We start from the raw sequence: 10942 nt of genomic DNA on the forward strand, positions 1-10942 counted from the left end.
GAAGCTGCTTAAAATAGCTGGTACAAGCTGAAAGTCAGACTGAGAAATAAAGAGAGGGCCTTCAAGAAGCTTTCTGAACCATTTCTGCCAGCTCTGCACATATTTTCTGAACCAGCACTTTGGAAAACTGGTCTCACAAGAATGGTTGGGTTATGAGAGCAGAACCACCTCACTGGAGCACCCATAGGCCATGGGAAATGCGATGCTTTCTTAATGCCACTGGTTTTTAGTCAGGCACAATGAGAGGGAACAGTCCTAACAGGCTCCAAGCCAGATTGAGTTAGCTCATTTTCGTTTCAGTCAAGCAGTAAGATTTGCTAATGTTCTACCTTAAGTCCTTCTCCAAAGACATCCCTCTTGGCCTCATGTGTTGAACCATCATTGGTTCATATTTCATTGAAAATATGATTGTCTTTTGTAACAATAAAATGCGAAGGCAGCTTTTGTAACAATAAGGTGCTACAGCAACTTTTCCATAAAAGAATAATGGTAATAAATTATAATGCATGGAATAAAATGAGAACCTATGAGTTCATATGTTACAAAGTAATTATAATAAACTGAAAATGTGATGAGGAGCAAAGTGTTTGCCTAATTTCAAGGTACATCGTGACAAAATATTTACTAATGGCAAAGGTTAAAGTAGTGACTCTACAGTGAAGCAGCCTGGCAGACACCATCCTAATCAGGTGAACACCATCAGTAATGGGACAAATGAAATGAGTCACGTAAATGGGTGCAATAAGATCACAGCATGACTTCTGTGATATTCCTGCCAAAGATACGTAACCTGAATCTGATCATGAGCAAACATCAGATAAGCCCAAATTGAAGAACATTATATAAAATAATTAACTGGTCATCTTCAAGTCTGTCAACGGTAGGAGGGTCAAGGAAGGACCAAGAACTGTTCCAGAGCAGGGACTAAAGAGACATGGTGACTGAATGCCAGGCACGATACTGAACTGGATCTTGTTGCTATGGGGAACTTAGGCAGGACAATTGGTGGAACTGAGGGTTAGATAGTAATAATGAATCCATTTTAATTTCCTGCTTTTGATGGTTGTATTGTGGTTTTGTTGGAGAACATCTTTGTTTGAAAGAAACACACACTAAAATATTAGAAGGTTAGATATAAGTGCGTTAGATTGACAATTTATTCAGGAAAAAAGGAAAAAAAAAAGCCTTGTAATGAACTCGCAATTTGTTTGTAACTTTGAGAGTATTTTTAATTAATATATTTGTTTTCAAAAATTAATGTCCTAGGTGAAATTTTCAGATCTCTAGATGCAGAATGTTTATTTTTTAAAATGAGAATTCTATTTTTGACTTCTAAGAGCTATAAAGTGATACAAGTGCTTCAGGTTATCAAAGGAAAAATTTAGTGAAAGAAAAAAATGCATTAAGTAACATTTCTTGAGAATTCTAAATTGTTTTGGTGAGTAGTCATGTGAGTTTTTTCAAGTTTTTGAATTAGAATAGTTATATTTTTAGTGTTTTGTATGTATAATATAAAATTAGTTTTATTTTAATTTTTTGAGACAGAATCTCACTGTGTCACCCAGGCTAGAGTACAGTGGTGTGATCTCAGCTCACTGCAACCTAAGCCTCCCAGGTTTTTTTTTTTTTTCTTTTTTTTTTTTAGACGGGGTTTCGCTCTTGTTACCCAGGCTGGAGTGCAATGGCGCGATCTCGGCTCACCGCAACCTCCGCCTCCTGGGTTCAAGCAATTCTCCTGCCTCAGCCTCCTGAGTAGCTGGGACTACAGGCATGCGCCACCTGTATTATTAGCATGCCCAGCTAATGTTTTGTAGTTTTAGTAGAGACGGGGTTTCACCATGTTGACCAGGATGATCTCAATCTCTTGACCTCGTGATCCACCCATCTCGGCCTGCCAAAGTGCTGGGATTACAAGCGTGAGCCACCGCGCCCGGCCTGGCCTCCCAGGTTTAAGTGATTCTCCTGCCTCTGTCTCCCGAGTAGCTGGGACTACAGGTGCTCATCACCACACCTGGCTAATTTCTTTTTTTTGTATTTTTAGTAGAGACAGGGTTTTACCATGTTGGCCAGGCTAATCTCAAACTCCCGGCCTCAGGTGATCCTTGGCCCCCCAAAGTGCTGGGATTACAGGCATAAGCCACCACACCTGGCCATAAAATTATCTTTAATATCTTTATTCTGAAAAAATAAAGTGATCATGATAACAATAATAATAGTGTTTATTGAACACTATATATGCTCTGCTATAAAACAAATATATGGTATTGTTATTTCCATTTATATATCAGGAAACTGAAACTCAAAAGGGCAACGAAATGTCTCCCAAAGTTAGCATAATAATGTGTAGTGTAGCCAACTTTTGAATTCTCAACACTTCATAGCCTATATTAACTGTCCTTAAGTGCCTCCCATGGAGGCCATAGAGAAAGAAATTTTGAGGAACATACCAGGAGCTTGAACTTCATTCTTGATTCCTTCCACTCACATTACTTACCCTCAATCCAGTCCATCACCAAGTCTTGCTGTTCCATTTTAAAATTCTACCTCTGCCTCCTGGGTTAGTTAAGTCCTCACCATTTTTCTCCTGGTTCCGGGCAATAGCATCCCCACTCTTCCTCATCCTTATCTCAGTTCCCTTTAGAGTCTCTACACTGCCATCAGAATGATCAGCCTAAAACAAAAATCTAAATATTGGCCAGGGCTGTGGCTCACATCTGTAATCCCAGCACTTTGGGAGGCTAAGGTGGGCAGATCGCTTGAGCCCAGGAGCTTTGAGACCAGTCTGGGCAATATGGTGAAACCTCGTCTCTACAGAAAATAAAAAATAAAAAAAATTAGCTGGGCCCGGTGGTGCACACCTTTAGCTCAAACTGCTTGGAAAGCTGAGGCAGGAAGATTGCTTGAGCTTGGGAGGCAGACGTTGCAGTGAGCCAAGATCATGCAACTGCACTCCAGCCTGAGTGACAGAGTAAGACCCTGTCTCAAAAAAACAAAAAAAAAAAATCTAAATATCACAAATATGTGTAAGTTCCTATGTGGAAAGAAGAAAGACCTTTATGTGACTCCACTTACCATTGGGTTAAAGTTAAAACATGGCACTGGAGTCATCCCATTATCTGGCCTCCGAGTATCTTCCAAACCTCATGAACTATGAGGTCCCATGCAAACTGTATGCTCAAAGCACTCTTGAGAGACTTATAATTTTCTGGATACAGAACAGTTTCTGTTATGTAAACACAACTGATAATGTGTATCAAGTATCAGCAAGTGTCACCATCTCTTACCAACATTTTCTGGGTTTCCCCTCATTCCCAACCAAGCTGAGTGGGATTCCTCTTTGTAATTCCCATTACATTTCTGTGAAGTCCTCTTCTATAAAATCTATCATAGTGTAATGCAACCTTCCTTCATCAAACTGCTGTCCTTCAAAGAGGGATTGGCCCTTGTTCTTCCTTGGATCTCTTGTAATGCCTGGAACAAAGAAGGTGCTTCATAAGACATCCCAGAATGAATGAGCGAATGAATGAATACACATCAATGAATTATCAATTGTGTAAAATAGTACAGAGAGGCAAAATGAAAGAACTAGTGTCTTTCAGTAGAACCATTTCAGAAGAGTTGCGAGAAGAGCTGACTTACAGATTAAATAATTCGAGTAAGAAGGCAACAGGAGATGATTTTTAACAAATACACACAGGGCTGTTTGACTGAACAAACAAGTTTGAGTGGACAGGTGCCCTCAGTCTCAGGGGTGCACAGTGGCCTAAAAAAATTAATATATACCTTTAAAAAAATTCATATGGGGTCTCACCATGTTGCCCAGGCTAGTCTCAAACTCCTGGGCTCAAGGAATCCTCCTGCCTCAGCCTCCCGAGTAGCTGGGATTGCAGGTGTGCCACTGCACCGGGCTCTTAGTAAATACTTTTGAATAGGTAATGCAAGCACAGCATATAAAATTCCAAAAGTGCAAAAGGAAATCCAGTAAAGAGTAAAGCTCTGTCACTGCCCACGCCCATCCCCCAGCCTATCAGTTGCTGCCACAGGAAAAAATCACAATAAATAACCATTTGGCATGCTTTTGCTTCTTCCCTAAGATTCCATCTCCATATCCTGGCAATGATTTATAGGAAATAACTATAAAGCCATTATTTATAAAGTGTAGAGGGAACCAACGTGGAAAAGGTGAATAAATTCCACTGGTGGCACTTTATTTACATATGCAAAAATGCCAAACTCACCCTGTGCCCTGGAGACTAAAACAACTCTATGCTAGACATTCCAGTGTACACTTAAATTGAGATTTATAAGACTGATGATAGATGAGCTTAGAAAAACTGTAAGTAATGGCACATGAATATGAACACAGGTGATTAAATGAAGATATAATGTAATTTGGACAAATCTGCATTTGTAAAATGTCCTTGTTCTCATGCTTTTCTGTGGGAGTTAAAGCCATAGATCACAGCTACAGGATGACTTGACTGTTAATTATTGTCTGTTAGACTTCATTTCCTAGGGCTTATTGTAGAAAAGTAAATTTACACTAATTTGTTTTATGCAAATTAATCTATTTAGTTTCATCTGTTTTCTCCTTTAACACCTGGAGTTTTTAAATTAATATATATGAAACTCAGACATGCATAATAAAAATTAAACCCTAGTACACTGAATACAAGACTGGTTTGCATGTATACAGTAAGTTAATTATGAACATTTGGGCTCAGATTTAAAAATTAAGTAATTTCAATGAAGTGTTAAGAGGCAAAAAGCTTACTTTGTGCAATTTTTAAAATCACAGTGTAATTAGTACAAATGGAGCATAAAAGTTACCTTAGATACTACAAATTAGGCTGGCTATTAATAACAATATCAGTGTTTACCCCCATTGCTTCTGCCACAGTTTAAAGTACTTATTAGTGCTTCTAAATTGGATAGTTTTCTTTTTTCCATCCTGAGGCTTTGGACAAAACTCAAACCCTTAATTTAAAAAAATATATATGCATTAAGGCAAGGCTTCAGAAATATTTCTTTCAGCTTTGGAGAGATATGGAAATTAAGGAAACTAATCGCTGCAATGATCCGAGACTGAAAATAAGAGTAGCTTACTCAGAATGGGATTGCTTCTATACTTCCCTCTCAGGTGACTGGCAGAGGTGACGTCATGGATGGTAAACACTGCCTGTGGTGCCCATGTGCATGCAATGACAACAGGGAAAGCTGCTGCTCCTCTGCCAGCTCCAACAGGCCAAGGACAAGGCATCATCCGGGACTCAGAACCAGGAGCTGGCCTTCGGAAGACATGTTAAGGTGTGTCAAGATGTGTCACCCATGTCACAGCTAGTCCTAGGAAGAAAGTGCTCCTGATGATGTGGCCTGCTGACCAGCTAGCTGCTCCCACCTGAGCCATTAACCCCTGGACCCCCGCAGCCTGGCTAAGTACTCCTGCTCGCTTGGTCTTCAGTACCAGCAGGCACCAAGCCCAGGGGCTGTCTCTTTACAGTCATCGTGCTGTGAATATAGCAAAAATTCTCTCACATGGTCTTACTCCAGCTCTCCCAAACTTATTCTTAACATTAGGGCACTCTTCAATTTTATTCTCAGTCCCAAGACTCTCCTTACCTCATTTGTTTATATCTTTTAACCAACGAACCTCCAAGAAAATTCTCTAAGTGGCCCCTTGGGGTTTTTGCTGAGTCCTACTTCGTTTCCTGCTTGTCAAGCCCATTTTAATCAGTGTCAGAGCCTCCCAGGTGCATTGAAGCCATTTCCCGTTTTAGAGTTCCTGCCCAGAAGGTCACACTTCTCAGTGTTTTCAACTCTGCTTCCTGATAGCTGAGGATATAGGCCTACCCATAAACAATATCTCCTGCCTTGCCAAAAAAGAAACTTGCTAATGGTGTCACTCTCTCAGTATTTAGCTCAAGCAAAGGAGGGCAATTATTTATTGAACATTTACTTTGTTCCAGGTTCTTGGCTATAAGGAGCTCATTGAGTACTGTGGGAAGGAGGCCATTAAACTCATACTTTCTTTTTTCTTTTTTTTTTTTTTTTTTGAGACAAGGTCTCACTCTATCACCCAGGCTGGATGGAATGTGGTGGCACGAATATGGCTCACTGTAGCCTCAGTCTCCCTGGGCTCATGGGATCCTCCCACCTCAGCCTCTTGAATAGCTTGGACTACAGGAACGCACCACCATACCTGGCTAATATTTTTATTTTTTGTTTTTGGTGGAGATGGGGTTTCACCACGTTGCTCAGGCTGGTCTCGAACACCTGGGCTAAAACAACCCTTCTGCTACAGCCTCCCAAAGTGTTGAGATGGCAGGCACGAGCCACTGTGCCCAGCCTAAACTAACGTTTTCAACACAATAAGATAAATGAAGTAAAAGAGGGGTGTGCAATGGATAACAGTAGTAGAAAGGCAAGAGTTCACACTCTCTGAGGAAAACAACACACACTAGACTTTAGAAATAAATAAAAGTCAGCTGGGCCAACATAAAGATAGAAGGACTTCCCAGGGGAAGGCACCGAATAAGCAAAATCCTAGAGATATGAAAATAACAAGGCACACTGTCATCATTTCAACTATCAGTTCCTTTTTAAAAATTAAAATTAGCATAAGTGTTATCTTTAATTTTTTTTTTTTTTTTACATTGCTGGGTGCAGTGGCTCACGCCTGTAATCCCAGTGCTTTGGGAGGCCAAGACAGACGGATCGCTGGAGCTCAGGAGTTCAAGACAAGCTTGGGCAACATGGTAAGACCCCATCTCTACCCTGTGCCTCTGTTTCCCTATGTGTATTATAAGGATCAAAATAATACATATCTACCTCAAATAATAACTGTGATGATTAAATAAGTTAATAAGTCATCCCTCAGTATCCATGGGGTCTTGGTTTCAGGATACCCCCTCATACCAAAGTCCAATGATATTCAAGTCCTTTATATAAAACAGTATCATATTTGCATATAACCTACTCACATCCTCCCATATATTTTAAATCATCTTTAGGTAACTCATAATACCTAGTACTATGTAAATGCTATGTAAATAGTCATAAACATTTGTATTTTTATTGTTATTTTAAAAATTATTATTTTTAATCCACAGATGCAGAATCCAGGGATATGGAGGGCCAGTTGTATTTCTAAAGCACTTAGAATAGTTCGTGACATGTGGTAAGTCCTTGAAATGTGGGCTTATATTACCATAAAGTATTTAACTAGGTTTCAATTAACGATATTTATGCTGTTGCCAATTCTTTGCATGCTTTGGCTCCTAAAGAAACTTTCCAGGCAAGTTTTGAATTGCCATTAGCTTCTAATACATTTGGGCTCCTTTTTCTTACTAGCTTACCAGCACCTAATATTTGTTTGTGAATACTTAATAAATATGTACTAATACTGTTAACTCGCCTTAGAAGCAGCACAAAGAGTGGTAGTTAAGTTCAGCAGAACAGCTTCCAGGTCAGACCCTGGAAGGAAATCCATTGCAGGTTTTCTTTCTGCAGAGAGGTCATACCAGGAAGGCACATGCTGAGCAGAGACTGAAAAAGAAAGCAGGAAGATCAGGATAGGAGATGTCAGACAGCAAGTCTAACTGGAGGCCAGGATAGCAAGGAGATGTCAGATAGCAAGTCTAACTCAGGCTTCTTCCGGAAAGAAGCCAGAGTATGAGTGTGGGTGAGAAATATAGGACCACCGGCAAATCGGAGAAAGGATAACTCAAAAGGATTCTTTGCACATTAAAAATTTCAGGAAGTGTGATGGTATACCTTCTTGGAGGAGATGCTTCACCAGATAGATAGAAAGAAAGAAAGAAAGAAAGAAAGAAAGAAAGAAAGAAAGAGAGAAAGAGAGAGAGAAAGAGAGGAAGGAAGGAAGGAAGGAAGGAAGGAAGGAAGGAAGAAAGATGGTAGATAGACAGACAGAAAGATAGATCTTGAGAAAAGAAAAATGGCTTAAAGCAGTTTGAGCTATATGAGGTATGCAAAATTTCTCAGGCCCAGAGAGGGGAGTATGAGGCTCCAGTTTTGCTCTATCTCCTTGAACTCATGCCTGGGAGCAATTGTTTAAAGGCATGTTGTTCCTGACTAACTGTATCATCTACTATCTCCATGTTCTTGGAATTTGACATACAGAACAGTGTATAGCTAATCAACAGTTTATGTTTTTTTCATCGAAATTCTTGGAAAACAACTCAGGAGTTTCCTCTTCTTTTCCTTCGAAAACCTACTGGTACCTGCTGCTAAGCAGAGCCCATACTCAAGGGTAACTTGAAACTATGCTCTTGGTTTGCAGTCCTCAAACTTGGCCCAAATAAATTCTCTACTTATATCAAGTGGGTCTCAGTTGTTTTTTCTTTTAGGTTCACATTCTCATCAACCTGTAGGTACAAATGAGGTTATGTTAATATTAATTCCAAAACTATAAGTTTCTTTGCTCCTCTTACGCACATGGGAACTCTGTCTTCTCCTCCCAAAGTCTCCTTGGGTCATTTTTAGGGACCGGAGGAAATCTCACATGATCAGGGACAAATGTGCTCACTGTGGCCTGCTCTATCTTCCTTATCAAGATGCCTCACCTACCTGAGCATCTTCAGTGGCTGAAGACACCCTAGCAGGTCCTCCCTGCTGCTGCCTCCTCACAACCCACACCCAGGAGAGGTGCTTTTTGCTGTGCTCCTTAGCAGAGTATCTGTAGGGTGGAAAGTGGGGTTAGAGGAGAAAACAGCCCTTATCTGCCTAGAGTCTTTTATGATTTAGCTCCTCTTATTTCTCTTCCTAACCCCAGTCTGCTGAGATTCCAAACATGTCACCCCAGGCTGGGTTGGGGAGAGGGAGAGGAACACATATACCAGCCACCTGCTCCTTGTCCTTGCTACTTTATCTTTCTGGTCACTCAAGAACAAATATTAACCAGTCATTGTAGTAGATGGAATGGAAAACTCACCCCAATTGTCTGCCCCTCTCTGTCTCTATGTCCTTTGCAATGGAACACTGAGCTCCTACTAAGAAGTGGAATCTCTCCTCGTCCCTTTAATCTGGGCTGGCCCATGACTGGCTTTGATCAGCTGGATGTGGCTGAAGTGATGGCATGTCCATTTTAAACTGTGCCTCCAGAGGCCTTGAGTTCTTCCACTCACTCTTGTGGCTCCTCTGCCATATTCTGAGAAGAGCCTGGTCAGACTATCAGCTAATGAAATATGGCCACCAGCCAGCCCTTTGCCCAGAAAAACCCAGATGAACTATACTGCCAAACCCTGTGTAGATGACCTGCTTTTACATGAGTGAGCTGAGGGGACACCCGAAGATCCACCCAGCCAAACCACAGATTTGTGAACTAAGTAAAGTCTGTGTCACTTGAAGCCACTGGGTTTTCTGTTTGTTACACAGCATTATTGTGACAAAGGATAAATGTTATCGACCTATTCCTGACCTCCAAAATCAAGGCTTTTTGAACATTCAAACACTCCTCCAAAGAAGCTCAACAAATAGACAAATTCTAAGTCTGGATTCAGCCAGGACCCCATACTGTCCTTACAACAGCCTGAAAGCAGACTGGAGCAAGATGGAAGGATTTTCATTCAGCAGATGACCAGGAGGTCTGAGGGAAAGCTAGTCAGCCCGTTGGGAATAGCACACATGAGTTTGGCGATAGGAGTGCCCTACCAATCTGTAATTCATATGCAAAGATCACAGTAGGCGTTGTGTGATAGCATTTCTTGTGGAAACTGGCAAGGGAGACCGATTTCCCCAGTTTGGACTCAGCTGGGACTGAAACAAAACAAAGAGCAGCAGGGAAAATGGGGCAGGAATCACGGAGAAGACATTGAGCTGACCTAGGTCCTGGAACTGTGGCTCCAGACAAGCTTACCTAAAATCTCTGAGGGCAGAGAAGCCCTATCAAGTGAGAATTCGAGTCAATATTATTAACCTCAGTCTATATCCTGTCTCAAATCGAGATGGGGGTCTGGCTATCTTCACCAGGCTGGTCTCGAACTCCTGGTCTGAAGCAATCTTCCCATCTTGGCCTCCCAAAGTGCTAGGATTACAGGTGTGTGTCACAGTGCCTGACCTACATTTATTTTATTATACAGAGTTACCTTGTCTAATTCCAGCTCTGTGATAGCTACCCAAGATTGTTGTAATCTCCAGTGATCAAGTTTCTTTGGATAAGAAAGAGGGAAGACATTAAGTATGTGGAAAAGACCCCTCCTCTCTACTCTGGTTACAAAACAAGTTCATTTCCTTAATTGTCCCCTGACTCTTCTGTGTTGTTTCTAGAAGCTTTAATTTCTATTTTTTAGAGTCTCACTCTGTTGCCCAGCTTTGAACTCCTAGACCCAAGCAATCCTTCTGCCTCAACCTCTTCAGTAGCTGGGACTACAGGCACAAACCACCATACCCTAATTGAAAAAAAAAAAAAGTAGAGATAGGAGTCTCTTGCTATATTGCTGAGGCTGCCCTCAAACTCCTAGCCTCTGTGACCCTGTAGGCTCAGCCTCCCAAAGTACTTCGATTACAGGCATGAGCCACTGCAACCGGCTTATTTCTAGGGATTTTGAATGGACCCTACACACCATGGGCAGATGAATGGAGGCTGAGCCAGCCAAGCAGGTAAAAACTGGATGCTTTTAAACTCTGAGGTGTTCTACTGGACTCTGTCGATGGAGCTCCCTTCGAACTGGGGACTGCCCTTGACTGCCAGTCAAACAGAACTGCCCACAGCCTAGCAAATGGCTGCCATATAGGCCATTCACTGGAAATCTAATGATTGGCAACTGGGACCACAGGTGCAGAGAAAGCAATGGAATTCAAGCTGTGGTTGAGTTCTTGTTCTTTCCATCCTTTTGAGTGATGAAAAATGAGGGCAAATCTAGGCAATGTTTTCTTTTTGTTTTTTTTTTTTGTTTTTTTTTTTTGTTTTTTTTTTTTTTTTTTT

Source organism: Sapajus apella, unplaced genomic scaffold (assembly GCF_009761245.1).
Source record: "Sapajus apella isolate SASKATOON/1434 unplaced genomic scaffold, GSC_monkey_1.0 scaffold18, whole genome shotgun sequence".
Lineage (NCBI taxonomy): Eukaryota > Metazoa > Chordata > Mammalia > Primates > Cebidae > Sapajus > Sapajus apella.